The following is a 21481-nucleotide window of genomic DNA, read 5'->3' on the forward strand; positions in this document are numbered from 1 at the left end:
CAGCTGTACACAGCTGTGTGATGGCACCTGTCTAGACCCGTTCTGTCTCACTCACACTTGAATAAACTGACTCCATCCCGGAAGGCAGCGAGGCTCTGCTGCTCCTGAGGCCCTGTAAGTATTTGGTGATTAGGCTGTGTAACGTCTGCAAATAGAGGAGGTCCTTAAGAGTTTCTGGGAGGCGGGGACGGGGTGAGCCTGGAGAGATAAAAGTTAAGTGCTTGCTGCCCAAGAATTAGGATCCCAGCTTGGATCTCCCAAAGCCAAACACGGTGCCGAGTGTGGTGGAAGACGCCTTTATTTCAAGCCAGCACTGGGAAGGAAGAGGCAGGTGGATCTCTGTGAGTTCAAGGCAAGTTCCAGGCCAGCCAAGATTACATAGTGAAATCCTGAGACTCTGTCTCCAATCAAAAGAAAAAGGAAACAATACTAAACATGGTGGCATATGCAGTTAATCCCAGTACTGAGGGGGCAGGGTCAGGAGGATCCCTAGGTCTCCCTGGAGAACTATCTAGTTGAATTGGTGATCTCCAGGTTCCTTGGAGCCCGGGCAGTGGTGGTGCACACTTTTAATTCCAGCACTTGGGAGGCAGAGGCAGGCGGATCTCTGTGAGTTTGAGACTAGCCTGGTCTACAAGAGCTAGTTTCAAGACAGTCTTCAACGCTACACAGATACACAGAGAAACCCTGTCTCGAGAAATCAAAAACAGAAGGTGAATGTGAGGACAACAGGCAACTTTGACCCCTGGCCTCCGTTTTAACGTGAGCACTGACACACCTGGACACGCACATGTATACAACACACGCAGAGTTTCATAAGTCTTACCCTTCTCCCAGTTGGTTTTCTCTGACAATGCCCTAAACCGAGCCCCCATTCCAGAGACGCCCCTGGTATGTAACAGCACTGGCATCTCTTTAACTCTGACTGCTCATGCTGACAACACCTTGAACTCACTGTGCCTGTGCCTCATGGGTTCTCACCTCAGCTGTCAGCGGGACTCTGCCACTAAGTCCCGGAGCCGGGATTCAAACACCCGACCCCCGAGACACATTCTTCAGCGCTCTATGGTGATCCATCCTCTCTGAGCCTAAAGAGGACTTGGTGTTGGTTTTGGAGTTTCCACGCCCCTCCCCTGCACTGGGACCTGGAGTCCTGTGTGTCAGGGTTGGAGTTTGGCAGAGTGGGGAAACTCTGGACACCCCGACTCAAGTCCACTCTTCCGCAGAGGGGAGGGGGTGGCCCAAGTTGGGACATGTCCTCTTTCAGGCTCTCCTTTGCTGGCCTCTGACCACTTCCTCTTCCCCTGGGTGGAGGGAGGGAGGGAGATGGCTGTGGCTGTGTGTAGCAGAGCAGTGGCCTTGGCCAAGAAGAAAAAGGGGCCTCAGGAACTCTCCCAGGAGTGGCTCCCAATGTCTTCATGGACTTTTATCATGAAGATTTGTTGGAATTTTTCAAAAGACCTTTCTTCATTTCATGAGATGATAATGGGGTGTTTGTCCTTTAATCTATCATATAATATATTCTGTGTATTGGTTTATTATGTCTGTTGAACATCCCCCCATCTCTGAGATGAAGCCAAGTTGATTATGATGGATAATATTTTGATGTGTTCTTGAATTGCTTGTCTCATTGAGAATTTTTACCTCCATATTCAACAGAAATGCAAGCTTACAATTTTCTTTTGTTGTTGAGTCGATCAGGGTAAGAGAGAGAATTTGGAAACATTCTTTCAGTCTCTCTTGTCTGGAATGTTTTAAGGGGTATGGGTGTCAGGTCTCCTTTAGGGTTTGGTAAAATTCTGATCTCAGTCCAGCTGACCCTGGGCTTGTCTGGGGACATTTTAATGATTGTTTTTATTTCATTAAAGGCTGTGGTTCCATTAAGTAGGTTGCCTATGTCTAGAAATACACATGTATCCCATGTTTTCCAGGTTGGTGGAATACTGAACTTTTTGTTTCTTTTTGTTTTTTTGAGACAGGGTTTCTCTGTGTAGCCCTGGCTGTTCTGGAACTCGTAGACCATGTTGGCTCACAGAGATCTGCCCGCCTCTGCCTCCTGAGCGCTGGGGTTAAAGGGGCACGTCACCATCACTGCCCAGCTGGAATATTGAATTTTAAAGTATGATCGTATTGGTTCCCTTAATTTCCTAATTGTGTGCTATAATGTCTCCTTTTTTGTGTCTAATTTTATTATGTCATGCAGCCATCGTGGCCATCCTTTTTTGGAATCTTCTCATCTTCCCAGACCCAAACTCTGTCCCCATTAAATGATGACTCTGCATTCTGCTCCCCACCTCTGGCCCTGTCCTTCCCCTTTCTCTCTCTCAGGATGTGACCCCTCTGGGGTCCTTCTTTAACTCTGCTTGTATGAGACTTGTCCTTTAGTGACTGGGTTTATTTACCTTAGAAAAATGTCCTCAAGGCTCATGGGCAATGTAGCAGATATGAAAACTGCCCTCCTTTTCCTGACTGAATATTCTTCTCCCTCGCAGACATACCACATTTTGTTTGCCTGTCCATGTCAGGGGATTGCTGTCCTGATTCTGACACTTGACCAGGGTGGAGGGTGCGCCTCTCTGAGTACTGAAGTGTGAGTCCCTGTTGGGGTACTTGTTTGCAGTGTTTTGGGGGACTGTCCCAAAATAGGTGCTGTTGCCGGATCATTTGTGATGACCTGGGGTCTTCAGCAGGGCAGGCATGGGGAAGTCTCACTCTGCCATACTAGGAACAGGGCTGTGGGAAATCAAGAGACACATATAAAGGGGTCAGACCCTGGCTCCGCCCACTTCCTCCACCCCCACCCCCCCACCCATGGTGGGATTTATTTAGTTTCACAGGGGTGCAGTCCCTTCAATCCTTAGATCCCTACTCAGAAAGAAGGGGAGGCTAATTCCTGGGCTCTGGGGAGGGGCAGGCTGCAATCAGCTCTCACTGTCTTGGTGGCAGTGCATGGGTCCCACCCCTCCAAGGAACGTCCTTTGGAGGCTGGCCTCTCCCTCCAATGACTCAAGATTTCTTCTATGACTTCATTTTTTTTTTTTAAATCTCACCGTGCACGGCTTGAGCCACTGAAGATCAAAGCTAGGGAATAATGATGAGGGACCCTGAGGTTCAGTCTGTGGGTGCCAGCAAGACTCAGGCCCAGAGGAGTCGCTCTCACATTTGACCATACTCATTCTTTATGACTGAACCATTCTGGAAGCCCAGTTTGCAAGGGAAAAAGTGAGGCCAGGAGATGAGGAGCCCAGGTCAGGATGAAGTGGGGGAGGGATGCTGGAGGAGCAATGAGCACAGGTAATGGAAGCTATGGAGGATTGAGGAGCACAGGTGAAGGGATGATGGAGGAGTGAGGAGCACAGGTGAAGGGATGATGGAGGAGTGAGGAGCACAGGTGAAGGATGATGGAGGAGTGAGGAGCACAGGTGAAGGAAGCTATGGAGGATTGAGGAGCACAGTGAAGGGATGATGGAGGAGTGAGGAGCACAGGTGAGGGGGATGGAGGAGTGAGGAGCACAGGTGAAGGATGATGGAGGAGTGAGGAGCACAGGTGAGGGGGATGGAGGAGTGAGGAGCACAGGTGAAGGATGATGGAGGAGTGAGGAGCACAGGTGAAGGGATGATGGAGGATTGAGGAGCACAGTGAAGGGATGATGGAGGATTGAGGAGCACAGGTGAGGGGGATGGAGGAGTGAGGAGCACAGGTGAGGGGGATGGAGGAGTGAGGAGCACAGGTGAAGGATGATGGAGGAGTGAGGAGCACAGGTGAAGGATGATGGAGGAGTCAGGAGCACAGGTGAGGGGGATGGAGGAGTGAGGAGCACAGGTGAGGGGGATGGAGGAGTGAGGAGCACAGGTGAAGGATGATGGAGGAGTGAGGAGCACAGGTGAAGGATGATGGAGGAGTGAGGAGCACAGGTGAGGGGGATGGAGGATTGAGGAGCACAGGTGAGGGGGATGGAGGAATGAGGAGCACAGGTGAAGGAAGCTATGGAGGAGTCAGGAGCACAGGTGAGGGGGATGGAGGATTGAGGAGCACAGGTGAGGGGGATGGAGGAGTGAGGAGCACAGGTGAGGGGGATGGAGGAGTGAGGAGCACAGGTGAGGGGGATGGAGGAGTCAGGAGCACAGGTGAGGGGGATGGAGGATTGAGGAGCACAGGTGAAGGATGATGGAGGAGTGAGGAGCACAGGTGAGGGGGATGGAGGATTGAGGAGCACAGGTGAAGGAAGCTATGGAGGAGTCAGGAGCACAGGTGAGGGGGATGGAGGATTGAGGAGCACAGGTGAGGGGGATGGAGGAATGAGGAGCACAGGTGAAGGAAGCTATGGAGGAGTCAGGAGCACAGGTGAGGGGGATGGAGGATTGAGGAGCACAGGTGAGGGGGATGGAGGAGTGAGGAGCACAGGTGAAGGAAGCTATGGAGGAGTCAGGAGCACAGGTGAGGGGGATGGAGGATTGAGGAGCACAGGTGAGGGGGATGGAGGAATGAGGAGCACAGGTGAAGGAAGCTATGGAGGAGTCAGGAGCACAGGTGAGGGGGATGGAGGATTGAGGAGCACAGGTGAGGGGGATGGAGGATTGAGGAGCACAGGTGAGGGGGATGGAGGAGTGAGGAGCACAGGTGAGGGGGATGGAGGAGTCAGTAGCACAGGTGAGGGGGATGGAGGATTGAGGAGCACAGGTGAAGGATGATGGAGGAGTGAGGAGCACAGGTGAGGGGGATGGAGGATTGAGGAGCACAGTGAAGGGATGATGGAGGAATAAGGAGCACAATGAAGGGATGATGGAGGAGTGAGGAGCACAGTGAAGGGATGATGGAGGAGTGAGGAGCACAGTGAAGGGATGATGGAGGAGTGAGGAGCACAGGTGAGGGGGATGGAGGAGTGAGGAGCACAGGTGAGGGGGATGGAGGAGTGAGGAGCACAGGTGAGGGGGATGGAGGAGTGAGGAGCACAGGTGAGGGGGATGGAGGATTGAGGAGCACAGTGAAGGGATGATGGAGGAATAAGGAGCACAATGAAGGGATGATGGAGGAGTGAGGAGCACAGATGAAGGCGTGAGTGTGCTCTTACCCTTTCAGAATCAAAGAGGTGAATGAAGCCTGTGTCTTAGTCAGGGTTTCTATTGCTATGAAGAGAAATCATGACCATGGCAACTCTTAAAAAGGAAAACATTTAATTGAAGTGAAGGCATACAGTACAGAGATTCAGTTCATTATCTTCATTGCTGGGAGCATGGTGGCATTCATGCCGACATGGTGCTGGCTACGTCTTCATCAGAAGACAAAAGGAAGTGAACTGTAGCACTGGGCGTGGCTTGAGCATATATGAGACCTCAAAGCCTCCCCCTACAGGGAATACTTCCTCCGTTGTCTTTCTGATTTCATGCAGCCTTCCTGCTTCAGGCTCTTCCTTCTGCATCCATGGCTTCTCTGCTCCTTTCATCTCACACCAAGCTTGTAGTGGTCCCTTTGGACATTCACAAAGCAGTGTACTTCATTGTGCAGTCTTTTAGGATCAGGGCCTGGGAAGCAGGCGCCATCGCTGCTCCAGTGGAGGACTGACAGCTCCTGGGGTGGACCCCACGAGTGTGGACCCCTGACCCACCCAGTGCTTCCCACAAAAGGGGCAAGACCAGATCTGCCCAGCACTGCTGTTGCCTATGGTAGGGTACTAAGTAGAATCGAGTAGAGTATTTCAAGAAGAAAGACAGCAACTGGGTGTGGTAACCCACAACTCTCATCCCAGCGTGCTGGAGGCAGAGTTAGAAGGGTCTGCATGACTCAGTCTCCCGTCTTGTCATTACTGGGTTGTTGTTTTTTTGTGTGTGTGACATAGTCTCATTGTGCAGCCCTGGCTGTCCTGGAACTTGCTATGTAGAACAGGCTGGCCTTGAACTCACGGAGATCTTCCTGCTTCTGCTTCCTGGAGTCAGAGGGGTTAAAAATGGGTGCCACTATGCCCAATGGGTTCTGAACCCAAGACCTCATGCGCTTTATTACTGAGCCATCTCTCCACGCTCCAGTTTTAGTTCTTTTCCAGTCAAGTTCTCCTGTAGCCCAGGCTGCTCTCAGATTCACCGTGTAGGTAAGAATGACCTGAACTTCTGGTCCTCCTGCCCCTTTCTCTCAAGTGCTGGGGTTATAGGTCTGCACCAGCATGCCTAGTTTTGGGTGTGCTGGGGATCAAACCCAGGACTTTATGCATGCTAGGGAAGTCTTCATCTTATCTATCCTCCTGGTTACATCCCCAGCCCCAACTTTTAAAACATTCATATATTTAGAGCTGGACGGTGGTGGCGCACACCTGTAATCCCAGCACTCGGGAGGCAGAGGCAGGTGGATCTCTGTGAGATCGAGGCCAGCCTGGTCTACAAAGGGAGTCCCAGGACAGGCTCTAAAGCTACAGAGAAACCCTGTCTCGAAAAACCAAAAATAAATAAATAAAAGAAAAAAAACATTCATATATTTAGTATGTATAAGTGTAGGCATGCATGTTCATATGTTGGTGATTGTATGTGTGTGGCGCATATGCACGTGTGCAGAAGGCAGAGAGAAACCTCAAGTGTTGTTCCTGAAAATACCATCCTTTTTTTTTTTTTGGTGACATGGGGTCTCTCACTAGCCTGGAACTTTCCCAGCAGGCTAGGCTGGCTGTCTGGTGAGCCCTAGGGATCCTCCAGTGTCCATCCCTACCGAAGTGTTGGGGTTACAAGAATGCACCAGCATGTACCACCATGGCCAGCTCTTCTTTTTCCTTTAATGCTGGTTCCAGGGATCAAACAGGTCCTCATGCTTGTGTGGTAAGCATTTTATAGACTGAACTATCTCCCTAGTCCTATTTTAGTTTTGAGACAGTGTCTCCGGTAGGGTTAACTTCAAACTTGACATATGTCTGAGGGTGGTCTTGAACTCCTGATTCCCCTGCCTTGACCTTCCGAGTGCTAGAATTACAGACATGGGCCAGTACTTACATTTCTTGTTGCTCTATATTTTTAAAGGCAGCTTCATGGAGCTATGAGTCCCCTTGCGTGCAGTGCACTCGCAAGAGGTAACTCCACAGTGTTTAGTGTGTTCCCAAGGTCACGGTGACCTCTGCCCCAACCTTTGAACCTGTCACCAGCCAGAGCACCCTTCCGGTCAAGCAATCACTCCCATGTCATCTCCTGCCTCCCTTCAAATCCCAGCCCTCATTTCTCTCTGAAAGTGGGCTTATTCTGGGTATTTCATGTAAAGCGGAATCCCCTTGTGTGTGTTTTTCCTTGACTAATTTCTTTAACTTTTCTGTTGTCAAGATCAGCTCATGAAGTAGTATGGAACTACACTTCCTCTCTTTTTTATGGCTGAGTAATATTTCATTGTGTGAACAGATCACTTTTTATTGACCTGTTGATCTGTGGACGGGCATCTGGGTTCTTTCCAGCCTTGGAGACTGTAAATAACACAACCATTCATACACAGGTCTCTGTGTGGACAAGCCTTCATTTCTCTGGTATTTACCTAGGAGTGGGAGGGCTGAGTCACACACGAGTCTGTGTTTAGCCTTACAACAACTAGCAGGTGCTTTGACAGCAATGTCACCATGCAACCCCCTCCCCCCACCTCGATGTAGTATCCTCACACTTGACAGCAACTCTTTACTTATTTATTTAGTTTGGCCTATTCATTTTACAGAACGGAGGACTGAATCCAGGGCTTCCTGCATACTGGGCAGGCGGTCTACCACTAAACTGTAACCCCAGGCCTCATTTCACTTTTTATTTGAGATAGGATTTCACTAACTAGCTCCGTCTATCCTTGCCTGGATTTACTCTGTAACCGAGGCAGGTCTTGAACTTGTGAGCCTTCTGCCTCAACTGTGAGAGAGATGGGATGATAGGCCTGAGCCACTGGGCCCACCTCTGTTTTTTCAGTTAGCATTCCACTTGGATGTAGTGAGTTATGGCTGTCATCATTGCACTTGGGGGGAATGAGGCAGGAGGATTAAGAGTTTGAGGCCAGCAAAACTCTCTCTATGCTGTCCTTGCAGGTGTGAAGCAACCTCTCATAATTTCAGTGTGCCGTTCCCAAGACCTCTACATGTATTTTTTGGCCATGTGTCTGTGTCTATTTTCAGTGAGTAAATATCTCTTTGGATTCTTTTTGTTTGTTTGTTATTTTATTTTATTTTGAGACAGGGTTTCTCTGTGTAACAGACCCGGCTGTCCGGGAACTAGCTCTTGTAGACCAAGTTGACCTCGAACTCACAGAGATCCACCTGTCTTTGCTTCCTGAGTACTGGGATTAAAGGTGTGCGCCGTCACCACCCGACTCTCTTTGAATTCATTATTCACATTTAATTGTGTTGTCTTTTAATTATAGAATTCTTTATAAGCCAAACTTGGTAACTCAAGTCCATAATCCCAGCCCTGGGAGATTGCTGCTGGATGATTGCCTTAAATTCTTGTGTATCTGGGGATTGACTTCCGATCCTCCTGTCCCCAATCTCCGCAGTGTGTGTTGCCTCTCTCAGTCTCTCAGTTCATTTGGTGCCAGAGATCTAAGCCAGGGCATTCTGCGTGCCAGGCAAGTACTCTGCCAACTGAGTGGCATCCCAACACCCCCTGTTAATAGTTTATCATTTATGTGTGTGAATGTTTGGCCTGCATGGATGTCTGTGTACCATGTGAATACTTAGTGCCCATGGCGGTCAGAGAGGGGGTCAGATCCCTTGGGACTGCAGTTATAGACAGTTGCGAACCACCATGTGAGTGCTGGGAATCGAACCCAGATCCTCAGGAAGAGAGGCCAGGGCTCATGACTGACATCTCTCCAGCCCCCAGTCCCCGCTTTGTTTTTTGGAGGTTTTGTTATGAGGCCCAGGCCGACCTCTAATTTACGATCTTTCTGCTTCAGCTCCTGTGGGTTTAGATGGCAGACCTGAGCCGCCACCTCTGCTGGTAGACCTGACCCGCCACCTCTGCTGGTAGCTACAGGCATGCATCTTAAAATTAAATTTACCTTTTTTGACAATGTCATCCGTGTATACAGCCCATTCTGTTACTCTCACTTCAGCCTCTTCTATCCCCCTCCCACGCCTGTCACCTCCCCTCTTCTATCCCCCTCCCACGCCTGTCACCTCCCCTCTTCCCTATGTGTTCCTTTCCCAATGAGGAACTACCTCCTAATCCTTCCCCAGATAATTCTACCAGGGATCAAGCCTTCAAACATAGGAGCCTACGGGGGTCATTCTCATCCAAACCACCAACCACCTCAGCAGTTAAGAGCATTGGCTGCTCTTCCGGAGGACTTGGGTTTCTTTCCCAGCATCCACGCGATAGCTCACTAACCTCGTCTCAGGGGAGCCAATGTCCTTGTCTGTCCTCTTCCGGCACCAGGCATGCGTGTGGTACCCAGACATACATGCAGGCAGACTCCATACTGATAAAAAATATTCACTTACTTTGTGTGTGCATGGATGTGCAAGCCAAATATTCGCTTACTGTGGGTGTGCTGTGTGAGCCAAGTATCAGCACCTTTGCTCCTCAGCCATCTCCTCCGCCCTGTCTCCTTACTTGATGGCCTTCCTCGGGTAATCCTATTACCACAGTATGGTTTACCCTTAGCAACGTTGTGACTGTTATGCTCGGTGATTATCTCGAGGCAGCCCCTTCCTGATTTTGGATTTGCAAGGGGCTTCTTTTAGGAAGAATCATTTTGAAATACAACTAGCCATCAGTTGGAAGAAAACAGAGCAAGAGGGTTCTTGAGGTGTAGCCAATAATAGGTATAAAAAGTTATAAAAAGGTATAAAAAGGCTGTAGTTGAGTTGGTAGAGTGATTGTTTTAGCATGTGCAAAGCTCTGGGTTCAAATCCAGAACCTCATTGGAAAAATAAATATGTTGTTGTGGTGATTGAAGCTGTGATCCCAGCACTTGGGAGGGTGGAGGCAGAGGTCATCTTGGGCTACAGATGGGGATCAGCCAGGCAGGTTCTGGAGGCCTAAGGATGCTGGTGCCAGGTGCTTCTGTCCTACTTCTCCAGGTGTGTGCCTTCTTACACTCGCTTTTCCAGCTGCCTTCTAAACAGGCGTCTAGTGCTCGTGCCTCGGTGACGGAGCAGAAGCGAGCATTGCTATCGCAGCTGCAAGGGAGCTGGGAAAGCAGGATTCCGGCTTCCGCTTTAGACAGGTGTGACCTCTTACGAAAGGCTGCCCCAAACACAGAAAGATGGCTTGACTGATATCTAAAGGTGGCATGGCCCATGCATACGAACAAGTCAGTGTTTCAGAAGTGTGTAACTATCATCCTTCTGGTGACATGAGTTACATGTGCAAGGTGATGTGTGGACATGGCTAAGCATGTACAGTCAGAGCCGACAGCCTACGTTCACCACATCCCTCTCCCTCACCAACTTGGTGACTTATTCCTGGCTTTAATTTTATCACGCCCCAGTAGGTATGGTGGATGGGCTGGCAATCCCATCAGACCTGACTTGGAGGCTCAGTTCGTAATGGAAAGTCTCCCGGGGACACTGGTGGTGACTCTTCAGGAGGGTCCAGACTGAAGAACCTGGGAGGGAGGTTGTCTGCCCAGCAAGGAGGCTGCAGGGAGAGTTTCTTTCCCTGCTTACCTCCGGTTTTGGGATGTGTGGTTTAAATCTGAATGTCAGACTTGCTTTTCCAGGTGTGTCCTGGAGTCCTGTGTGATTGTATCAACATGGGCACTGTTTATAATGGCAACAGCCACGACCTTCAGTGCCAAGAGGAAACTTTCCCACTGTGACTCAGGCAGTTCTTCTGCATTGGGACATTGTTGCTAGTCACCCAGCCAGGAGTCAGGAGGGCTGGAGGGGAGATGCAATGCTCTACGCTGGTCTTTCAGACCGTGGGTCAGGTGCCTCTTCCTGCTGTTTGGTGCTGGCCGAATGCCAGCTGGTCCAGGAACCTCGGCACTGTGCCCTGATCCCTCCCTCCTCATCCACTTTATTTACCTGAGATGATAATCTCATATATGAGCTTCCTGTTTATGGCCCGTCTACCCTGGTGGAATGAAGTGCTACAGGACTGATCCCCCCACCCCTTCCCCTTCCCCTGTATGTGTCTGGCTCTCTATCTCTCGTGGGTGTATGTAGTGGTAGTGTTGTGTGTGTAGTGATTATACCTCTGTGCATGCGTGTGTGTAATCGTGAAGGCCAGAGGCCCACGTTGACGGTCTTCCTTCCTCAATTCCTTTCCACCTTAGTTTTTGAGACAGGGTCTCTCATCGAATGGAGCTCGACAATTCTGCTAGACCAGCTGGCCAGCAAGCTGCTAAGGGTCTTTTATCTCACCTTCCCCAGAACTGGGATTACAGAAGCAGGTTGCCATATGCAGCCTTACACAGTGCTGGGGATCCGAACTCACATTCTCATTCTTACATAGCATGCGCTTTACCGAGTCATCTCCCCGACCTCTTTCTTCTGTCTTCCCTCTCTAAGACAGGGTTTCCCTAGATGACCCAGGCTGACTCTGAACTCTTAGGCTATGGTCTCCCTGACTCAGCATCGAAAGCCTATGCCACCACACCTTGTTCTTTTTCTGTTTTCTGATCTCAGCTTCTAGAACGGTGCCCTGTGCACTGCTGGTATTAGGTTCATGTTTGCTGCTTAAATCATCCTCCTTTCTCTTTACAGAATAGCTTTTTCCTTAAGTTGAGTTCTGTTCAGTGCACTGATCTGATTTGAAACCTTTTGTAGCTCCTATTGCCCACCACATGCCTCAGCCGACGTTCCACAGACACTGCCTGAAACAATCTCTGGTTTGTTGAATGGCATTTCTTGAGGCCAGCACCATTCATTCCAGCCCAGCTGAGTCCTATCCCAGGGTGTGCCTGCCGTTCCTGCTGTTCCTGCTTCGTGGAACTCTTTCGTCATCCCCTCACCCCAGTCAACCTACTTACTCTGCCCTTTGCCAGGCTCAGCTTAAGGTCATGACCTCAGGGAGGCTTCCTCCCTCTTCCCAGCCGCTTTGACCCTGCCCTTTCCCCTTTCCTTAGTGGGTCACTTTATTTTATTTTATTTTTTATTTTTTGTTTTTCGAGACAGGGTTTCTCTGTGGCTTTGGAGCCTGTCCTGGAACTAGCTCTGTAGACCAAGCTGGTCTCGAACTCACAGAGATCTGCCTGCCTCTGCCTCCCGAGTGCTGGGATTAAAGGCGTGCGCCACCATTGCCCAGCTCATCTTTATTTTTTTTTTTAATCTTTACAAAACTTTTTTTTTTCAGAATCTTGCCGTGTAGCTCTGGCCAGCTTGGCACTTACTGCATAACCTAGGCTGGCCTTGAACTCCTGCTTCCTAAGATTAAAGTTGTGGGCCATTATGCCTGGTTTAATCATTTCCCATCTTAGATTAGAAAGCATGATTTTAGTCAGTAAAATCCATCCTTTTGGGTATCATCCTCAGAGTTTGGGCAGGTATAAAGTCAGAGGGTCAGGTCTGCGAGGATGCTCAGTGGCTAAGCGTGCCTGCCACTCTTGCAGAGGACCTGAGTTTAGTTCTCGGTGCTCAGTACCATCGGCAGCTCCAGCTGCAGGGGGTCCTAGGTTCTCTTCTGGCCTTCGCTGGCACCTGCACACACGTGGCACGTATGCACACACATACACATAATATATGCATAATCAAAAATAATAAAATCCATATAAAACAATTCCATCTCTCCCCTGGAAGTGTCTTATACTGTTTTATTAGCCTTCTTCCTGTCCCAGCCCCAGTTCATCATAGACTTGTCTTCTGTCTCTGTGGTTCTGCCTGTTCCTGAATGTCCTAAGAACAGGATTAGAACTGGGCAATGTGGCTCAGTAGTAAGGTCCCTGTCTAGAACCCCTCTCACTCCCTCCCCCCTGAGGGCCTGGGAGTGTGGCTCAATGGTAGAGTGCTTGCCTAACGCACTTAAGACTCTGCGTTCCATTCCCAGCACTGAAAAAAAGAAAAGAAAAGAAAAAGAAAAACTTAAAAACCAACCAGACAACAAATCAGAGTTTGTGGCCCCTTGATCATGGCATCTTTGGCTTAGCATGACACATTGCAGACCCAGGCTCAGTGGGCTTTGGGAATAAGTCTCCTTACTGGCTGTGATCCTTTTTTGCCATCTATGAGTTGAGAAGCATGTGGGCTCATCCTATGATTGCCAGCAACTATATATGGAATTTCTGCCAACATCACTGTTCAGATCATTTCATGGATGTATTTTTTTTTTAATTTCCCTTGCATAAATACAGGTAAGGTTGCTGGAACCTTTGATTTTTTTTTTTATCCACATAATCTTTCTATAAGCTGATTGGCTTTTTCCCAAAGAGACCACAGGCTCTGTGCTTTCTGGCCAGTCACTGCACATCTTCCCTGGCGTGAGTACTCTCAACTCTGCTTGCTCTTCTCCTTTTTCTCACTCTCCCTTCCTCCCTCATATTGAGGGGCATGCTTGTGCTGTATGTATATGTACATGAGAGGTACATGCATACACAGGCCAGAGGACAACCTCGGGTATCCTGGCTTAGAATCTGTCCACCTTGGGTTTTTTTGAGATACTCTCTCACTGGCCTGGGGCTTGCAGATTTACCTAGGCTGACTAGCTAGTGAGTCCCAAGGATTCTTTTGTCTCTACCTTCCCTATGCTGGAATTACAATCACACATTGTGACGTCTGGCTTCTTTGTGGGATCTGAGTATTGAACTTAGATCCTTAAGCGAGCCCTGTAAACACTTTACTGATTGAGTCATCTTCCCTGGCTTATGGATGGTTCCTGTTTTTCTTTAACTTTTTAAAATTTATTTTTATTTCATGTGCATTGGTGGTTTTGCCTGCATGTTTAGCAGCCTGTGCTCTTAGCCACTGAGCCATCTCCCCAGCCCTAATTTTTTTAAACATTTAAAAAAAAAGTATATGTGTGTACGTGTGTATCTGTGTGTGGGTACATGTATGCCATCTGGAGGTCAGAGGGCAACTTGCAGGGGCCAGTTCTCTCTTTTTACCATATAGGTCCCAGGCGATGAAGCCTGGCAGCAAGTATTCTCCTGCTGCGACATCTCACCAGCCCTCAGACACTATTGGAAACACTGAGTGTAGGTGGTGTCTCTGGCTATCTGTCTTGTGTTCTTTCAGGGGCATCTGGACTGGGAAGGTTAACTCAGAATAAACAATAGAAAGGACTCTTGCTAAACTAAGAATAGCATGCACTTCTACATTCTTTTCTATAATATGGAATTCAAACCTGTCTTCAAAATGTAGTATATAAAAATGTTCTGTTTATTTCTTTTCTCCCCTATGACTATAGGGCTCAGAGTTTGTTGAATTGGTCAAAGATCTGAGCTTTAGCTTCCTGGCCTGTGGTGGAAACGAAAGGGATGGCTTCCAAGCCGGTTGTGTGGTGCCTGTAATCCCAGCACGTGGGAGGTAGAGATAGGAATATTGGGCATTCAAGGTCTTTCTCAGCTACGTAGAGTTCAAGGCCAGCTTGGGCTGTATGAAACCTTCTCCAATACCAAAACAGGGCTGGGCTGGAGAGATGGATCAGCAGTTAAGAGCATGGCTGTTCTTCCTGAGCCCCAGAGTTCAGTTCCAAGTACCCATGTGTTCCTCATCTAAACCATCCCCCATTGAGACTTCCCAGGTGATTTTAGGTTCCGCCATGTTTACAACTAAAATTAATCATGGCAACACTGCAAAATGAAAGAAAAGGCAGGGAGAGGGGAAGAGGTGCCTAGATGACTTCCTCTGAGCCACTTCATGGTCCCTCATGAGACCTGAGGACGCTGAGGATTGTCCCTGTGATGTCATTTCCCAAGTCCTCCCACTAGCAGCTTCCTGTCCCCTTGTTGGGTCACGTGTACACAGGAACACTTGCATGAAATAGGGGAGGGACGTTGTAGATAATCTTTTTGTATAGGTAAAGATGTGTCTCTGCCTCAGGTGCCTTCTGATTGGTTTAATAAAGAGTTAAATGGCCAATAACTAGACGGGAGAGAATAGGCAGGATTTCCGAGGGGAGAATGGAACTCTGGGAAGAAGAGAGGCAGGGAGATGCCAGCTAGATGAGATGCAGAACAAGTTGGACAAACAGAAGAGGAGAAAGGTTAAAGCCACATGGCAGAACGTAGATGAATAGAAATAGGTTACTTTAATTTATAAGAGCTAGTCGGGAACAAGCTCAAGCTAAAGACCAAGCTTTCATAATTAATTATGTCTCTGTGTTATTATTTGTAGGCTGGTGGCCCCAAAAACATCTAACTACAGGGGGGGTCTCATCTCAAGTACCCAGACAAAGGAATCTCATTGGACAAAGTTGAGGCAGCTGGCACTTGAGATCCAGTTATGGCCAAGAATGAGGTTTCCAGGGAACTGCGTCTTTGGGACTTTTAAAAAGCTCTATGGGGTCCAGTGGCCAAAGACAGCAGGCATGGACAGCCTCCATTCTAATTACTTTACTCTTCCACAGGCGTGACCCCAATGCTTAACAGAAACAGCTCCAGGAAACAGGCCAGCCTGTAACTCTCAAAGGCCTGCTCTACCTTTTAAAGGTTCCATGGACTCCCCCAAATAATGCCTGGGGACCAAGGATCAAAACAGGAACCTCTAGGAGCTGTTTCAGATTCGAATGGGAAAACCACTCCAAGGTCTTTATTTTTAAAAAAACTACTTATTTACTTCATGTGTATGAGTGTGTTGTTTACATGTATCTACATGTCCTATATACATGTAGTGCCTAAAGAGGCCAGAGAGGGCACTAGATCTCCTGGAATTGGAGTTACAGCTGGTCATGAGCCTTCATGTGGGTGCTGGGAACTGAACCTGGGTTATCTGTAAGAACAGCAAGTGCTTTTAACCACTGAGCCATCTCTGCAGCCCCTGGAACTTCGTTATGTTTGTTTCTCTCCTGGCACTGGTGTATGGTGCTGTGAGCTCTGCTCATGTTAGGCCAGCACTCTATCCCTGAGCTACACACCAAGCTTTTGAGATTCTGATTCTGCCAGGTCCACCTCCATCCCACCCTCGGCTTCACCCAGCCTATCAGTGCATAGGGTTTGTAGAAGCCCAGCCTTTAGGGAGTCTGTAGTGCTGTCTTCCGTACAACCTGGAAGACTGAGACTCAGAGAGACTAAGTCACATTCTGGGGACACAGACAAACATGTGACAGAGCCAGGAGTCACATCCCTGTCTACTTGTTTTTAGGACTGGCGTTCTTAACCTCTCTTTCTCTGGTTTGTATTTTTTGAAGCAGAGTTTCATTGTGTCCCTGATGAACCTCCAACCCACTATGTAGCTTAGTTGAGGATCACCTTGAACTTCTGGTCCTTTCTCTTTCACCTCCCAAGTGCTGGGATTACAGAGACAGGCCACCTAACCCAGTGTGCTAGCTAGTTTTAATTGTCAACTTGACACAGTCTAAAATCACTGTGAAGAGACTCTCAGTAAGGGCATTTTCTAGATCAGGTTGACTTGAGGGCTTGTCTGTTGGGGGTTGTCTTATTTACTTACTTATTTACTTAGAAACAGGGTCTCACAATGATACCTTGGCTGGCTGGGAACTTGCTATGTCAACTAGACTGACCATGAACTCACAGAGATCCACCTACGTCTGCCTCCAGAGTCACTGGGCTGAGCTTTCAACTATAGTTATTGATCTGGGAAGACCTTCCCACTGTGGGTGCCACCATTCCCTAGGCAAGGGATCCTGAAAAATCAAACTGGGCACTGGCATGCATGAATCATTTCTGATAATGGATGGCATGTGCGCATCTCTCTCATACTTCTGCCGCCGTGACATCCCTGCTGGCACAGACTGTGACCCGGACCTGAGAGCCAAAATAAGCCCTTTCTCTCCTAAGCTGCTTCTATCAAGATATTTTTATGCCAGCAACTAGAGAAGAAAATAAGACGTTGGGTTTATGAGCTGCTGGGGATGGAACCCAGGGCGTCTTGTATGTCAGAAAGAACTCTACCAGATGAGCTGCATCCTCAGTCCCTCTCTTGGATTTTTAGACAACACTGATTGTATGTGTGTGCATGGGCATACGTATACCACGGTTCATGTGTACAAGACAAAGGACAACTTGTGCGCGTTATTCTCGCCTTCCGTCACGTGGATCCCAGGGACTGAATTTAAGTCAGGTCAGAGCCAAGTAATTTTTATCTGCTAAGTGCCCTCTCTTTGATTTTTTTAAAGAAGGATCTCATACCGTTAGTTCCCAGCACTCTGGAGGCAGAGGCAGGTGGATCTCTGGGTTTGAGGTCAGCCTGGTCTACAGAGTGAGTTCCAGGACAGCCAGGGCTACATAGTGAGACCGACTTCCTTCCTTCCTTCCTTCCTTCCTTCCTTCCTTCCTTCCTTCCTTCCTTCCTTCCTTTTAATATTTATTTATTTATTTTGTATACTGTATTCTGTCTGCATGTATGCCTGTAGGCCAGAAGAGGGTGCCAGGTCTCATTATGGATGGTTGTGAGCCACCGTATGGTTACTGGGAATTGAACTCAGGACCTCTGAAAGAGCAGCTAGTGCTCTTAACCTTTGAGCCATCTCTCCAGCCCTAAGACCCCATTTCTAACAACAACAACAAAAAAAAAAACCCAAAGCAAACAAGATAAGAATGTTTCTATATACCCCAGATTGGCTTTGAACTCATCCTTCTCCAGCCTCAGCCCTTGAGTGCCGGGATCACAGGCATGTGCCACTATGACTGGTTAACTATATAGTTTCTCTTGATTTTGAACCATTAATCTTGATGTCACATGCAACAGCTTGCATCTCAGCAGGGCAGTGCAGAGTGCTGAACACCCTTCCTCATGTGGGAACTGCACTGTCAACCCTAGAGTCCTATCTGACCAGTAATGGTTCGTAGGAAGTACCCAGTCCAGGACCTGCTCACCTGACGCATCACCTGACAGCAACCCTGTTCCCCCGAGCTGGAAGGTGAATGAGGCTTACCAAAGTCAGGAGTTTTGTACAGGGCCATGTCAGGTCCAAAGGAGACTCCAGTTCCTCAGACTTCAAAAGGCAGTCCTGGACTACTGGAGGGTTTCTGGTGGCTAGACAAAAGCCAGCATTCCTCAGGAACTTGTGCGGCTGGTTCCCCTCAGCAAAAAGGACTCCTTATCGCTGGTAGAAAGGACAGTCAGCTGTTTGTGGTGCCTGTTAGCATACCCAAGCACTGCTGCCTCCAGGACCCCTAAGAAAAGCACCTGCTACACATTTCAGAGTCCATGCTGTGCCCCAACTCTTCTCTTCTCACCCTAAACTCCCTCTAGTACAGGCATTAACCTTATAACCCTGTTATTTTCAATATACTCTCTGTCTCCCCCGCCAAAATCTTCCCCCTTCATATCTCTCTCTCTGTCTCTGTCTCTCTCTCCTCTGTTTCTGCTTCTCTAAGGGATAGGGGGCCAGTCTGTTGGTCATGTTTAGTCTACTTCTTTCTCTTTCTGCTCTGGACTCTTCCAAATGCCTCTGGCTGTTCTTTCTCGTGGTGTATCTATAATAAAACCTTTTGCCTTAACCACAATGTGGAGCAACCATGACGTCGGTCTATACAGGCCACACAGATGTGAGTACTAAAACTGGGATTGTGATCTGACTCAGGAGTACCTTTTATGTCTAGCCCGCCAACCCACTCTAGGCTCACTGGATTGGGCTGCGGTGATTTGGGCAACAAGCCCTGGAGCCAAGCAGTGCCTGGCTCCTTGCGAGGTACTTGGTTTGTGTTGGTTGAATGACTAAACCAGTCTCAGCAGGATTACAGGTTTGAGAAGCCGGGGATCTGCAACAACAGCAGTAAAGTCCCAGGTCCTCCCTAGTCATTCTCCATGGAAGTGTCGGAGGGGTTGGACCTGCCTGCTCTGGAAGCTGCCAGGTTTGCCAACCAGTTCTGGGTGGTACTTCCTCTCCCAGAGCCCAGTTTTCAGCAGCTGGGACTCAGCCTGTCCCCAGGGGCTACGTACTTTGAACAATGCCAGGAAAGGGAACCAGACTCAAAGGCACTTGGGCTTTTTCTTGTCGCTATTGGTGCCAGGGCTGGGGGTTCAGAGTGGTAAGGCCCAGCCAGGGGCAGGATAGTCGTTTGGACCTGACCACTTCAGGGGTGAGGAGGCCCAGGTTTGAGAGCTCCTTCAGATCTGGAATAAGCAACTGCGGCTCACTGGAGTGTTTGTGCTGTGGCGCGTTGTCGCCTTCAAGTCTGCGAGACCAGTAGCCCTTATGTGACAGGCTTGCTGCCTTGTTTGTCAACTGAAGTGTGATGTTGTGTGGTTCTAGCATGTTCTACTCCAGCGGTTCTCAACCTCTGGGCCGTGACCCCTTTGCCAAACCTCTCTCTCCAAGAATATTTACACTACGATTCGTAACAGTAGCAAAATTATAGTTATGAAGTAGCAATGAAATAATCTCTTGGCTGAGGGTCGGCATGAGGAGTTGTTTTAAAGGGTGGCAGCCTTTAGGAAGGTTGAGATCCACTGCTCTGCTCCAAAGAGAGAGCTCTGACTTGTCAGCTGTGACTTGTCATGTCCCACGCCCTGTTGTCTTTAGTGACCTTGAGTCTCTTTTGCATTAATTAATTAATTCATTTATTTCATAAGAAAGCCTGGGAGTGCCACAGCACAGCTATGGAGGTCAGAGGAGAGCTACCGGGAGTCCCTCCTGACATCACGTGGGTCCCTGGACCAGAACACAGGTTGGCAGGCTTGGTGGCAAGTGCCTTTCCCCTCGGGTCCATCTCACTGTGCATGAATGGAAGGAGAGTGACCCGGAATCAAGGCTGGAACCATGCCATTAGGAAGCTTCTGTCTCATCTCGAAGGCAAGCAGAAGAGGCCCCAGTGGCCATCTACTCCTTGAAGTCCAGGATGGCACAGCATGGCGTCTCTTTGACATTCACGATTTCCCAGGAAGCCACTGTGGTGAAGCTGTAGCCATGCTTGCTCGTGATCTTCATGAGGTTGTCTGTCCGGCACTAGCCAGTCAAGTCCAAGCGCAGGGTAGCATGAGAGAGCAAGGCTCCCTAAACCACACACACACACCCCAAAACAAAAATCCATCACCACTATCAATAACAACAACAATAACAAAACCCCCAAAACAAAACAAAACCAGGTATGGTAGCTCACACCTGTAATTCCAATACTTAGGAGGAAGAAGATGGAAGGTAACTGAATTTGAGGACAGCCTGGGCTACATGGCGAGTTTCCGGCTGGTCAGGGATACATAGTGAGACTTTGTCTCAATTGAAATAAAATCCCCTAATGATAATACAAGTTGAAGTTCTTTAAAAACATACTAAAGTGCCCCCCCCCCAGTTTAGTCATTATTTCTGAGGATGGACCCATGAATCAGGTGGTTGATGTTATCATGGTCTCTTTGATGAGAGATTTAGTGTGAGCCGGGCAGTGGTAGCACACGCCTTTGATGCCAATACTAGGAAGGCAGAAACAGGTAGATCTCTGTGAGTTCGAGGCCAGCCTGGTCTAGGTATCAGGCTCTAAAATAGCCAGACTACACAGAGAGACCATATCTAAAACAAACAAACAAGCAAGAAATTAAAAAGCAAGAAAGAAAAGAGTAAAACAAGAAAAAAGATTATCAAAATGTAAGACAGACAGCGGTGGTGCAGGTCTTTAATCCCAGTTCTATGGAGACAGAGGCAGGAGAATTTCTTTGCGTTTGAGGCCAGCATGATCTAGAGTGACTTCTGGAACAGCCAGGGCTCTGTTATCTTCTCTCGAAAAACCAACCAACCAAACAAACAAACAAAAAAACCAACAACAAAAACACCCCCCCAAACAAACAAACAACAACAACAACAACAAAAAAACCCAAATCAAGGCGCCAATTCTCTAGTGTCCAGTTACTCTTTGCAATTAACATTGGGCCTGGCACTGTTTTTTTAAATCTGTTTTGCAGAGAGGGAAACTGAGGCTGGTTTACTTATGACGTCTAAGGTAGGAAGAAATGCATTGACTTCAACTCTGTCAGCTCCGAGTGGACGAAATAGTAAATGCATGCAGGATATCTGTATGCAGAGGTGTCCCCAACATGCTGATGTTCCTGGAAAATTTTTGTTCATTTGGCTAAGTTATTGCAGCTAGATAGGTTATCCCGGGGCTGCCTCAGTTTCCCCCTAGGCGGGCAGAGGCGTGGCTCAGGGCGTGAGCTTTTGGGGTGCTCTGGCGGGTCGGGACCCGCCTTGGGACGGGGCGGCGCGTTGAGGGGGGCGGCCCCGAGGAGTCACGTGGCGCAACCGCTGCCAAAGCAGAAGTAGGAGCCCGGCTGAACAAGACGTGTGCTACCGGACAGTCCCGGCCCCAGGCGGCTGCTGCACGCGGGGACCCCTGTGCGCCCCCCGCCCCCACCCGTGGCTGGCAGGCCCAGGGATCGGGCGGGTGGCTGTGCTCCGGTGGCAGGACCAGGTGAGTGGTCTTGAGGGACTGGGCACCCGGGTACCTGCGTGCTCTCGGGAGGGACCCGCGAGCTGGCACCACGCATCG

At 48.9% G+C, this 21481-nt stretch overlaps 1 protein-coding gene across 1 annotated transcript in view; it reads left to right on the forward strand.

Moving 5' to 3' along the window:
* The first annotated feature begins 21257 nt into the window (after positions 1-21257).
* Positions 21258-21481, forward strand: part of Plcg2 (phospholipase C gamma 2) — a 123228-nt gene continuing 123004 nt past the window's right edge. The window contains exon 1 of the mRNA XM_075977421.1: positions 21258-21403. The gene's annotated coding sequence lies outside the window, so the exon portion shown is untranslated. The remainder of the gene's footprint in view (positions 21404-21481) is intronic.

The sequence above is a fragment of the Microtus pennsylvanicus genome, chromosome 6 (genome assembly GCF_037038515.1).
Source record: "Microtus pennsylvanicus isolate mMicPen1 chromosome 6, mMicPen1.hap1, whole genome shotgun sequence".
NCBI classification, from domain to species: domain Eukaryota; kingdom Metazoa; phylum Chordata; class Mammalia; order Rodentia; family Cricetidae; genus Microtus; species Microtus pennsylvanicus.